We start from the raw sequence: 13,415 nt of genomic DNA, 5'->3' as shown, positions 1-13,415 counted from the left end.
GATATGTCACAGAGTATAATCGTTAGTGATGAGGTCACATTTCTTAGGTATTTAACTACGGCAAGGTATGAAATTCAAAGTGTGATACCAATTGATGATGACCATCTCATTGTCACATACAGAGACATTGAAAACGAAAACGTTCCGGTAGTGTTTTCTAATGTGATACTAGCCGCATTTATTACTTCGTGGGCTAGACTTAGACTTTACGAACTACTGACGACTGTAGGACCTGACAGAGCAATTTACTGTGACACTGACAGTATCATGTATCTACAGAAAAAAGATGAGGAACCCTTGTTACCGCTCGGAAACTATTTGGGTGATCTTACAAATGAAATTCCTGAAGGTTGGGAGTTTACAACCTTTATTGGTCTTGGCTGTAAAAATTACGCAATGCGGCTAACAAATGCCCAAGGGGATGTTCGCGATATATTCAAAATTAGGGGGATAACACTAAACGATAGAACCTCTCAAAAAATTAAATTTGAGAGTTTCTATAAATTAGTGTCTGGACAATTAGAGTCCACAGTAATAGAAAACCCAAACAGTATCGTTTGTAGACCGGGGTTCCGTATCTTTAGCTGTAGAGAGACAAAGACACACCGTGAGGTCAACAAAAAACGAAAACGTATTGACGAACCTGACGTAACTGACGATGAACCAGTACAAAAACGTGCAAGTGTACCTTACGGTTATAGACAAACGAATGAATGAATGTGAGTTGTATGAATGTCTCTTTTTTTAAACCAGCTCGTATGCACATCATAACCGTTCTTAAAATATTTATTTTTAATTTATTCCTAATTTATTTTAATTTATTCATAATTTATTTTTTTCATTTCAAGCTTTAATTTCATATACCAGTGATTTTTTTTATTGGTTCGTATGCCAGAGCAGCTACGCTGTAAACTTGTAAATAATTCGTTTGCTGTGCAATTTTAGTTGGTACGCTTCTTGTAGAAGCTCATTTTATTTAAATTTTCGTTTCGAAATTCAAGCTTTAATTTTATCTTTTTTATTTCCTCACATGTTCGAAAATATGTGAATGTATGAGTGTGAGTGTGTATATAAAGCAGAGTCTCTATTGTATGCATTCATTTGATTACAAGACGTTAAAGTTTCAACATCCCTCTACTATTTTAATTGCTGGTCCTTCAAGGGCTGGTAAAACTTGTTTTGTAAATCGTTTACTTAATGAATGTGATCAAATGTTTAGTATAAAATTTAATGATATTGTTTGGTGTTATGGTGCAGTAATACCAAAATTAGATGCAAATGCAAAAATACGTATTGTAGAGGGAATACCTGACATGAATAATTTTGAAATTAAAGAAAATTCATTATTAATACTTGATGATTTAATGTCGGAAACTAATGACGATGTTGCTAATTTATTTACAAAGTATGCACATCATAAAAAGTTAACTGTAATATTTATTATTCAAAATTTATTTCCAAAAGGAAAACATGCACGTGATATTAGTTTAAATGCACATTATATTATAGTATTTAAAAATCCACGTGATAAATTACAAATACAATATTTAGCAAGGCAAATTATGCCTCGGTATAGTAAAGAAGTCGTGAGTGTGTTCGAAGAAGTAACACGGGAGCCTCACACTTATTTATTATTTGACTTGACACAAAAAACAAACGATGCATTGCAAATACGTACAAATATTTTTCCGAATGAAATCATGCATGTGTACGCTAACGTAAAAGACATGCATACAGAAATTTTTGTTTAGTCAGCATCAAGATGTTGAAGGTGAAACAACACTACAGCACGCTCCGTGCTCTGTGCAAATGCAAAAATGCAAAACGAAAACAAATTTTACAAAATGCTTCAGGGGATTTAATAAGAACAATATCTCAAGTAGCTAAAACACAATAAAAGGAAACATTCCTTTAAATTCTCGTCAGAAGCAACGTTTACGTAGACATAAAAAGATCTTACGTGCTCTATCTCAGCAGCGTACTGCATTGAATAGAAAGAAGAAGTTGTTACTACAAAAAGGTGGTGCGCTTTTACCGTTAATCTTGGGACCACTTCTTGCAGCAGTAGGAAGTAGTATTTTCAGTCGTTAAATATGTCAGAGTTACGTAAAATGATTTTAGTTCCTGAAAATGCTGTACATGAAATTCAATCAAATCTTAAATCCATAGATTCACATCAGTCACGTTTAGATGAAGAAATGAATAATATCTTAAAACGCCGTGATCTTAGTGTACAACAAAAGTGGAAATTATATCAACAAGCTTTGCATCGTTATTTACAGTATACATCTTCTTCTTCACATAAGCCTATTACTTTACCTATCATTCAAGAAGAAGAAGAAGAAGAAAAATTATCATCAAGTTCCAAACAAGATAGCAATACTTCTATTTTATCATTTGTATCAGACATTTTACAATCAGTACCGAAAACACTTCGTAGGAAAACAGATCTATTATTAAAACAGTTGACAAGTTCTGATAAAATTCAGTGGGATAAGTCTGGCATTGTACGTATTCAAGGAAAAACAATACCAGGTTCAAATATTATAGATTTAGTAAATGATGTTGTTCGTACAAGAAAATATTCAAGAAATCCTTTAGGTATTCATGAATTTAAAAATTTATTAGAAGATCTTAATGTTCCTAAAGAATTTATTGGTACACCTATTAGCACACCAGCATCAAAAGTGAATAGTAGTAGTAGTAGTATTAGTAGTAGACAACGTATTCGTAAAGTAAGAAAATCTACTAGTCCTGCAGTAGTTGCTAATTTATTTAAACAGTGGAAAGAATATAGTATGTAAAAATGACAAAATTATCAAAAATATATTATGATTATTCAAATCCTGATTCTTTATCAAGTATACAAACATTACAACGCAAAACAAAGTTATCTAAAAAGAAAATTAAAAATTGGTTAGCTTCTCAAGATGCTTATACATTACATGCACCAGCTCGTAAAGTTTTTGAACGTAAAAAGTATTATGTTAGTGCACCAAATGAAACATTACAAATGGATTTAGCAGATATGAAAAATATTGCAAAGTATAATAATAATTATAAATATATATTATGTTGTATTGATATTTTTTCACGTTACGCATATTGTCTTCCGTTAAAAACAAAGAAAGGTCCTGAAATGGTAAAAGCAATAACAAAAATTTTTAAAAATTTCAAGTTACCCGTGTTTAACGTACAAACAGATTTAGGCGGTGAATTTTATAATCGTCATGTAAAACAATTGTTTAAAGAATATGAAATTAATCATTATAGTGTTCATTCTGAAATTAAATGCGCGTTAGCAGAACGTTTTATACGTACATTAAAAGAAAGATTGTATCGTTATTTTACTGCAAAGAATACTTATCGTTATATTAATGTATTAGATCAAATTGTAAAAAATTATAATCATTCATACCATTCAAGTATTAAAATGGCACCTGCACAAGTAAATGATTCCAATGTGAATCAAGTGTGGGAAACATTATACGGAAATAAAAATAATAAAAAGAATATAACATGTAAATTTAATGAGGGTGATTATGTACGTGTTAGTAAGTATAAACATGTATTAGAAAAAGGATATTTACCTAAATGGTCACAAGAAATATTTATTGTTGACAAATGTATTAAGTCACATCCTCTCACTTACAAATTAAAAGATTGGAACGGTGAAGAAATTAAAGGAATATTTTATGCACAAGAATTACAAAAAGTATTTATAAATTCAAAGAAAACATATCTCATTGAAAAAGTATTAAAACGTAAAAAAGGGTGGATATATGTAAAATGGTTAGGATATCCATCAAGTATGAATTCGTGGATTAGATCAGATTCTATTCAGTCTGCAAAATGAATTCGAACTTTATACACGACTTTTACGTTACTCTTCCTTCAAATGCAAGTAGCAATCTTTTTGAGAATAATACCACATCATCATTTCGAGTTAAATTGGCACAACCTATTGATTTAAGTGATGGGGAATGGGGTGTTGCATTAACACAAATTAATATTCCGTGGAGTTTTTACAATGTTGGTGAAAATGAAGAAATTATAATTACTAGTGTTATCGATGATAAAGTTGAACGCTACCATGTTCCAATAACACCTGGATATTATTCATCAATTGAATCAATTCTACAATTAATTCCTGAAAATGTTCGTATGTTACACTATTTACAAAATAAAAATCAAGTTGTTATTAAACATTCTTTAAAATTAGAAGATCAATGTATGATTGGTGTTACACCAGGTTTACAACAGATTTTTGGATTTATTAATGAAAATACGCTTGATGTTAAAAATGTTATATACACAAAAGTTAAAAATGTTGATTTAATATTAGCACGTGGAAAATTTCCATGTGATTTAGATTATAATATTCCCAATACAATTAATGTTTGCATTGATATTGTAAAACAACAACAAAATATAGGTCCATTAGTTCGAAAACTTAGTGTATATAATGTACAACACGGTCATGTAAAATCTTTTGTATTTCACACACCACATTATGTTAAAGTTGAAAAGAAATATTTTGATACAATAGAAGTAAACTTAAAAGATGAACACGGGTTAAAATTACCATTTCGTTTTGGAACTTCAAACCTAACACTTCACTTTAAACGAAAATGATTTCTGAAAGTATTGATGATAGTTTTTACATTACATTAGTTTCAAATGCTAGTGCTAATGTATATCCTACAAATAGTCCAACACATTTTATTAATCAATTAAAAAATAATATTCGTTTATCAGAATCCGATTGGTATGTAGGATTAAGTGAAGTATATATTCCATTAACATGTTATAATGTTACCGCGGGTGAAAACGTTATATGGTACAAATTTAAAAATGCAGAACCTATGAAAAGTAAAATTCTTGTTGGATATTATCCATCCATTCATCATTTACTAGAAGAATTAAACGCAATATCGAGTTTTATAAGATTTAGTTTTTCAAATGTTGTACATGTTGAATGTGATGAACATGTAGAATCAGTTACATTGTCGCCTACATTAGCTTTACAATTAGGTTTTTCTGAAAAATCAGATCTTGTAAAAGAATCTCATGGATTCAAACAACCATACATAGATATCGGATATCCACATCAAATTTTTATTTATACAGATATTATACAATATCAATTTTTAGGTGATACAAAAGCACCATTATTACGTATAGCAACAATCTCTGATATTAAATATGGAAAAGTTCAAACAATTACATTTGAATATATTCATTATATGCCACTTGCAAAATTTTGTTTTAATACAATTGAAATACTATTAAAAGATCATGCAGGGCGAAATTTGCCATTTCGTTCTGGGACACTGACCGTAACACTACATTTTAAACGCTCTCCGGCATCTTCTAAATAATAATAATAATAATAAAAATGAGAGCAAGACGTGTTACTTATCATCGTGGGCGCGGAATACCATATTTTTCAGGACCTGTATATCAAAGGGGACATGGTATAGGTAGTTTCTTTAAAGGATTATTTCGTTTTGCTTTACCATTTCTTAAACAAGGTGCAAAAACTGTAGGACGTCAAGCATTACAAACCGGTATGCAAGTTGCGGGTGATGTATTAGAAAATCGACCATTTAAAGAATCGGTTCGTGCACGTGTAAAAGAAGCTGGTAATAGTTTAAAGACAAAAGCAATTAATAAAGTTGGGCAGTTGCTAACTGGTAACGGCAAGAGACGGTCACGCAAGAGGAAAGCTCCTGCAATTGTAAAGTTTGGACCACCAACAAAACGTAAACATATACAGGACATCTTTTCATAATGGCGTTCCTAAATTCAAATAGTTTTGAATGTTGTATCAATGAATTTGATTTCTTTTCTATACCAATGACACAAACAGCTATTGAAGCAACTACAAATGCTGAATATCGTCCTATTTCCACATTAACCTCAGAAGGACCTATTGAATTTGTTATTCCGGGAGAAACAGGTGAATTTATTCATCCTGCATATCTATATCTTTATGTACGTTGTAAAATTACTAAAGCTGATGGTACAACTTTAGCTGACGATGATGTTGTCGCACCCGTAAATAATTTCTTACATTCTTTATTTAGTCAAATTGATATTTCGTTAAATGATAAATTAATTAGTTCTTCATCAGGATCTTATCCTTATCGTGCATACATTGAAACATTATTAAATTATTCTCATGATGCTTCTCAAACACATTTAGCATGTGCCATGTGGCATAAAGATACTGCAAAAAATTTTAATAAATTAGATAATACAAATGCTGGTTTCCAAAAACGTGCTAATATGGTGAAAAATAGTAAATCTTTTGAATTGTATGGACGTCTTCATACGGATATTGTAAGTTTAGATCGTATGCTTCCTAACAAAGTAAGTTTGCGTGTAAAACTACATCGTAGTAAAGATAATTTTTGCTTAATGTCTGCTGAAAATACAAGTTATAAAGTTGCACTTGAGGAAATTATTCTTCATGTACGACGTATTGATGTAGCTGCAGATTTAGCTATGCAATTAAATACACGAATGGGTTCGGAAACAGCCAAGTTACCTCTGACGAGAGTGGACACAAGATCTTATACTATACCTGCACAAGTAAAGTCTTACAGCCTTGATAATCTTTTCCTGGGTAATGTTCCTAAAGGCCTGATTATTGGTTTCATCTCCAACACAGCCTTCAATGGGAAATCACATCTTAATCCCTTTGAATTTCGAAACTTTAACGTTAACAAACTGCAATTACAAGTCGGTTCAAAATCATTTCCTCCCAACCCCCTCACACCTGATTTTAATAATAATTTGTACCTTCTAAGTTACTATACTTTGATTTCAGGTACTGGTATATATTATCAAAATTATTCACATACTGTTACTCTTGATGAGTATCCAAACGGATATGCTCTGTATGCATTTATTCTATCTCCAACAGGAACTTTAGATGATAACACGTGGGATGTAGTACGCGATTCCCCTGTAAATTTAAAAGTATCATTTTCAGAAACTTTAACTGAACCTGTTACATGCATTGTGTACGCACAATTCGATTCTTTAGCACAAATAGACAAAGACAGAAATATTTATACTGATAACACCTTCTAATTTATTTAGTTGAGTACAATGCGGGTTGTTGTTCACTTCTCGGCGTATCATGATAACGAAGATGAGTTTATTATAAAAGAGCTAGCCATTGTAAATCCTGACGTTCCCTTTTTTCAAAATTGGGTTTTTAAACCACCATTTCCTTTAAATAACTTATCTGAGCCAATCATAAGCACAAACAAATATCTAGGTGAGAATGTGTATGGCATTACCTGGCACGAAGGGGATGTAGAATATTCACATCTTAAGGAAATACTTCAAACATATTGTTCAAATACTACAACCATATACACATACGGAATAAATAGAAAGTGTTTTCTTCAAGAAATTCTTCAAAGAGAAGTTACAAATTTGGAAGAAATAAACTGTCCAAAGTATACTGCATTAAGTTTTCACGTTCATCGGTGTGCACATAATAAGCATCGTTTCGGACAATATAGATGTACTGTTCATGAAGCATTACTGTATAGTGAATATGTGAAAGTGTATGATTATGTGTTACATGTGAATAACTGTGATAATTACATACCTACTACAATTAAAAAATAATCTTCATCATCTATAGTGATGAATTATTAAAAGTGTTAGTAACTGATAAAGTGACTGGTGCAAGTGTTACTGGAATTTACCCTATTGACAAACTTCCTATAACGGTAAAACCTCCTGCAGCACTTGTGATTAATCTTGATACATCTGATTCTGCTGGTTCCCACTGGGTTGCAGTGTACATCAATAAGAAAAAACATGGGTACTACTTTGATAGTGTTGCTATGGACATTCCCAAGGAAATAAAAAACTTTTTGTCGAAAAATACTAAAATGTACTTTACAAATATTCAACAATATCAACACGATAATTCTGTGTTATGTGGTTATTTTGTCTTATATTTTCTGCATCATATTATTCGCACTCAATCATTTGAAAAGTGTTTAAAATTGTTTAACAAGAAAATTTTGAAAAAGAATGATGCCATTGTTTATAAACATGTAAACAAGTTTTTAAAAAGAAAACACAAATATTTTTTTTAATTTTTTTATTTATTTTTTTTAAATTTACATTTTTAATTTACAATAATTTTTTTTAAACTTACACCCATGCATTTTATTTACAATTCCTCATTACAATCTTGATAATGCATTAGTTAATGCTGTTGATCTTTCATATTTCCACCAATAATTCAACTGTTGTGCATTACGATATGCACATCCTGATTTCCTTACAATACTTGTGTGAAAAGAACAATATTCATTAAATGTATTTCCACATAATTCATTTAATGAAGGACAATGTTTTGTTTCTAAATCAATGACATTATCTAATGCAAATATTCTTTTAATCCAAAGAGATTTCTCTAAACCTTTACAATAAAAGGTTGAATTCTTTGCGCATAATTGATATACAAGGTTTCGTATGCATGATACAGTATATCCAGTTTTGCTATTCCATTTCAATCCATGCAGATTTAATGTTAACCAGTCAATTTGTTTTTGACATCCTAGTGATAATAAATTATATTCAACTGCTGATTTTACCAAGCAATGGAAATTTACTGTATCATCGCATGCAGTTAAACAAAACTCACGAATAATAAATTCGTTATCAGACATTTTAAAACCTTGAATATCAATAATATACTGATTTACACATGGTGAAATTTCATTTGTATGAAAAATAAAAAACGGAATTATCTGTCCAACAAATTCTGTATTTTGTAAAAGATCACAAGTTTTATGCATAAAGCATCGAAATGAGATTTCACTATGTTCTTGTTCAAACACTTCAAAGAGTTCACTAAGAGTTTTGTCAAGAGATAAATACTTCACTGCAAATGATCCAGTATTATGAAAATGTCTACATTCATGAGGAAGATGTAACTTGCATTCCACGCATTCCATTGGATTATTGTTGTGTAAGTATACTTTTATAGTTTTTAATACACAGTTCACATTAATGTTTTCACCATTACATAACACACATGAAACACTAGCACTATTCGAATACATTTTTTCAATCTGAAATATTCGCTTTCCGTTTGTCTTTTCTTATGAAGATCTCTAGTAATTCCGGTAAATAGTCTGTATCACTTAATAATTCCACATAGGCGTCATAAAATAATTTTTCTCTTGTTAATAGTCCGATAATATGCGTGTTTGCGTACAAATAAAACACATCATCTTCAACACTAGGACTTGCTATAATACTCCAAGCGCGGGTTTCCAATAATTCTGGACGCGTCGTCATACAATCATGATCAAAATCATGATTAGATCCTGACGTACAACCCTCACATATTAGTGTTTCATTAAAATTCCATTTTTCAATAGCCTTCTTTATACATTCGCGATCCACTTTTTCACTATTACAACAAAAATCTAAAGCCCAAAATCGTGATGTTCTTGATAATACAATTGGAGATGATGGCGGTGTTGGTGAAACTGTTAGCGCTGGTGAATCTATTGCATCAAAATCAAATTCTTCATCTGACGATGATTCGTATATTTCTGTTTCAGCATCAGATATTGCTTCAATATTGCTATTGCAAAGATCCTTCTTCTCATACGACTGCATGATGTATCTTTATATATTTTGTCTCTTATAACCTGTATTTAAAGTATTTTCATAACCGCAAGGTAATCACGTGTTCGGCATTCCCAACATTAAAGTTATTTTTATTAGTTTGTCCCCAATTTGTGATGCTTATCTCCCACGTCCGCAATCTTCCTTTTGTTCACCTACCGCGGCGCCAAAGTTATTTCTATTAGTCTGGCGGTATTCTGTAATGTTTACCAAACGTGTCAACGGTCTTCCTTTGTATTTAAATTCAAGTTTTAGCAACGCCCTGCAAGCACACATCATCACTCCTACCCAACCGGTTTTCCAAAAGCGCGCGAAAAGTTCAGTTCATGTCTTAAGTTCATCAGCAACAGACGTACGAAAACCACGCTCTGTATATGTACCGGCATTACATATCATACCAAAGTATACATATTTTATACACGACGTCTTTCACATGGAGAATCCACAATGTGTCCCGCATGAATAAATATTTCCCTCCCATCATACAGTGTTCACCAATAGTGTTAAGGGTCCCGGGTTCAATCCCCGTACGTATCACACATTATAAGTGTTCTGAGCTTCTTATTTTTAACAAATAAAATAATCACCATCTCCTTTAGCCTAACAGGTGGGACTCAAATATTTCATTTTTCCAAGTTATATATATTTCTCAATGTAAGTTTCTATTAGTCAAATCCATTTGTATAATATCTTTTTATTCTATCACATATTGCTCGAGTAAATTTATTACGAGAGGTTAAATTAATAAAAACCGAACCGTAAAATAAGTTAGGAGAATATCTTTTTTTATTCTCTCACATATTGTTCGTGTAATATATTCAATATTAATTTAATCACTACTACGGAAGTACGTAATACAAAATGACGTATCAACAGATTTAATTCAAATCAAACCAATTCAAATTTCCATTATTATTTTTAAAAATATCCAGTATAAAGTCTCTACAGACACGTATACAGACTCGAAAAAGACCACATGACCTTTCCATGTCAGCACAACTAAAAAAAGAAATATAACAACTTTCCAACACACGTAACCATGTCATCAAACCCTAATGACCTAACCCAACCGGCTGCCAACACAGCCCATGACTTTCTATATTAATTATAGTACATAACGGTACCCGTAGAATAGTTTGTCTGCAACTACTAAAAGTGACTTTGCTTCTATAGAAGAGCTTTGTCTTGTCTCGGAAAGTGTCTTTGTATCTATTGATAGAGCTCTGTCTCGTCTTGGAAAGTGTCCTTGTTTCTATTAGAACAACTCTGTTTCATCTTGGAAAGTGTCTTGTTTGTATTAGGAGAGCTCTGTTTCGTCTCAAAAAGCGTCCTTGTTCGTATTAGAAGAGTTTTGTCTCGTCTTGGAAAGTGTCTTTGTTTCTATTGGAAGAACTTTGTCTCATCTTGAAAAGTGTCTTTGTTTTTATTGGAAGAACTTTGTCTTATCTTGGAAAGTCCTTGTTTGTATTGGAAGAGCTCTGTCTCGTCTCGAAAAGTGCACTTATTTCTATTGAAAGAGCTCCGTCTCGTCTCATATATCATTATGAGAATTGTGTTCCGTCTCGTGGGCAACCCTAACGACAAACATTTCATACATTTAATGGAAGTCACGTGAGTCTGTGATGACCAACAGTCTGTAGGTATACAAGGTTCTGCCAGTTTCTCATTCCATCAATTGTTATACAATTATTCATTAACATTTATAATCGTTTCCGGCAGGTTACGAGACACAATTATTAGATGTTAAAATCAAGATTTCACTTTTCATTTTATTTTCGGTTCATAGGCCATATATATTAATAACATCGAAACGTGTTTATTTCAAACTGAATATAATTATAACCTCAGAACATGTTTACAAATAATTGTTCCTTCGTTAACGAGTTCAAAATCCGCGTGATTTCTGCGAATGCGTCCAGTTGGTTATGTTTGCCTTATGTACAGTCTCTAGAATAGTAGTTTCAACCTCACTTTAATACTTTATGCGTCAAACCCCAAAATCAGAATATTTACTCCGGGGTCAGCAACGTTCACTAGCATAATTGAATAATACGTAATATATGCATAAAATATATGCACATGTCTCTTAAAGAGTTAAACAAAATGAAATGAAATCTTTCAGTTTAACGTTCCAGGATTAGATATGTCATTTAGACTAAGGGAGACTGATAATTAAGGCAAGTTAATGATGATGAAATAATTGGTGGAATGGGAATGAGAGGAGACGGGAGTACCCCCGAGAAAATCCACGGACATGACGGACATGATGGTGTCCATCACTAAAGACTTAAACAGTCGGTTCCATAGTCTCGGTGATTATTTAAAAAGAAACACTATAAATGCCAATCAACACACCTGTCACAGAATGATTGTTACATCTAGCAATTTCACAATTTCTCTAACAAAGATGTCGTTATAGTTTCCATGAGAATAATAAGTTTATATTCTAAGAAAGGATAGTTGAAATTTGCTGAAAATCGATCTCGTAACATCTTATCTAAAATTACTACTTTTCATGAAGAAATCTTCTCTCATTAAATATACAAACATCCAGAACACATGAAAAAAGTTAATTAATTCGTGTTTCATTAATAAAGATGCATAGTCATTCGTATGCTTTTCTTTTATTTTACCCAGAATCTTGAGAAGTTCTTACAGGACACATTCTGAGCCTGACCGCTGCTGTTGTTAAGTTAGCAAACCTCATCGGTTGGAGATGATCTAAAAAAAAAAATCTTTGCATTCTCTTTCTTTTTTCTCTCTCTCAAAGTGAAGATTCCCGCAACATTACGATGTACATCTCGTACTGCAGTCAAAAGTGATGCAGCGGATAATTTTCGTACTTCTCAGAAGTGGTAGGTACATGAGAAGTTTTGCGTCGGTGTAGTGGCTTGTGGTTGAATGAAAATGTTACTCCTTCACAAAGATCTAATCTTCTCAGTTCTACAGAATATTTTTTTTCCTTATTTAGTTCTTTTTTTCCTTCGGAAACGCCGTCTTTTTTGTTAAAAAAGAGAACAAGAACAAAAACGAGAAATCCTTTTTCGGTCTCACATCCATTCCTTTGTGTCGATGCTACAAGGGAGGGATGTATATAAGAACGAAGCGAGGTGGAGAACTTGGCCCCTAATTCTGAACGTGATATTCCCACGGGACCGCACCTTGTACTGGGAAAACTACATCAGCTACCCAAAAGAGCATCGAAAAAGTGAACTCTCTCAAGCTCCTTCCGCACGTACCAACCACCACTGCATTAAACACGTATGCTCAAAAAGAACAAGTTCCGATTGGTCAATTGAAGTATCCTTTCTCCTCTTCTTTTTTCTTTTTAGCATTTCCTTTCCTTGCTGTGGTTGCACTGTCAAAGGTCTTTGGACAGACAAAGGACTAGAAAAAAGTCTTTACTAAAAAATTACGTTATCGCTCTTCTGTTCATTGGTAATATTATGTATGCACTTTGTGGATGCTGGCTACCAAGCTATTATTTTGGTTTGTACGATTCCGAATATGCAGTGGTTTTCCTTTTTATTTGATTGAAATGTCTTATGTTGCATTTACTACGATACTGTGAATATTCAAATTATCCTAAGTTCAAATATTAAAACTAATAACAACGTGTTATTTCTCATTGAAAGAGGCAAGGAAAGAACAAAGCATGATCGCATTGCGAACTATAATATGTAGCATGAGTAAACATTCGTCTCACTAATGATATACAAAAAGTGAAAAATGCACTA

Source organism: Thermobia domestica, chromosome 5 (assembly GCF_964235325.1).
Source record: "Thermobia domestica chromosome 5, izTheDome1.hap1.1, whole genome shotgun sequence".
NCBI lineage: Eukaryota > Metazoa > Arthropoda > Insecta > Zygentoma > Lepismatidae > Thermobia > Thermobia domestica.
The sequence above is the reverse complement of the archived record's forward strand: the minus strand, read 5'-3'. Positions refer to the sequence as shown.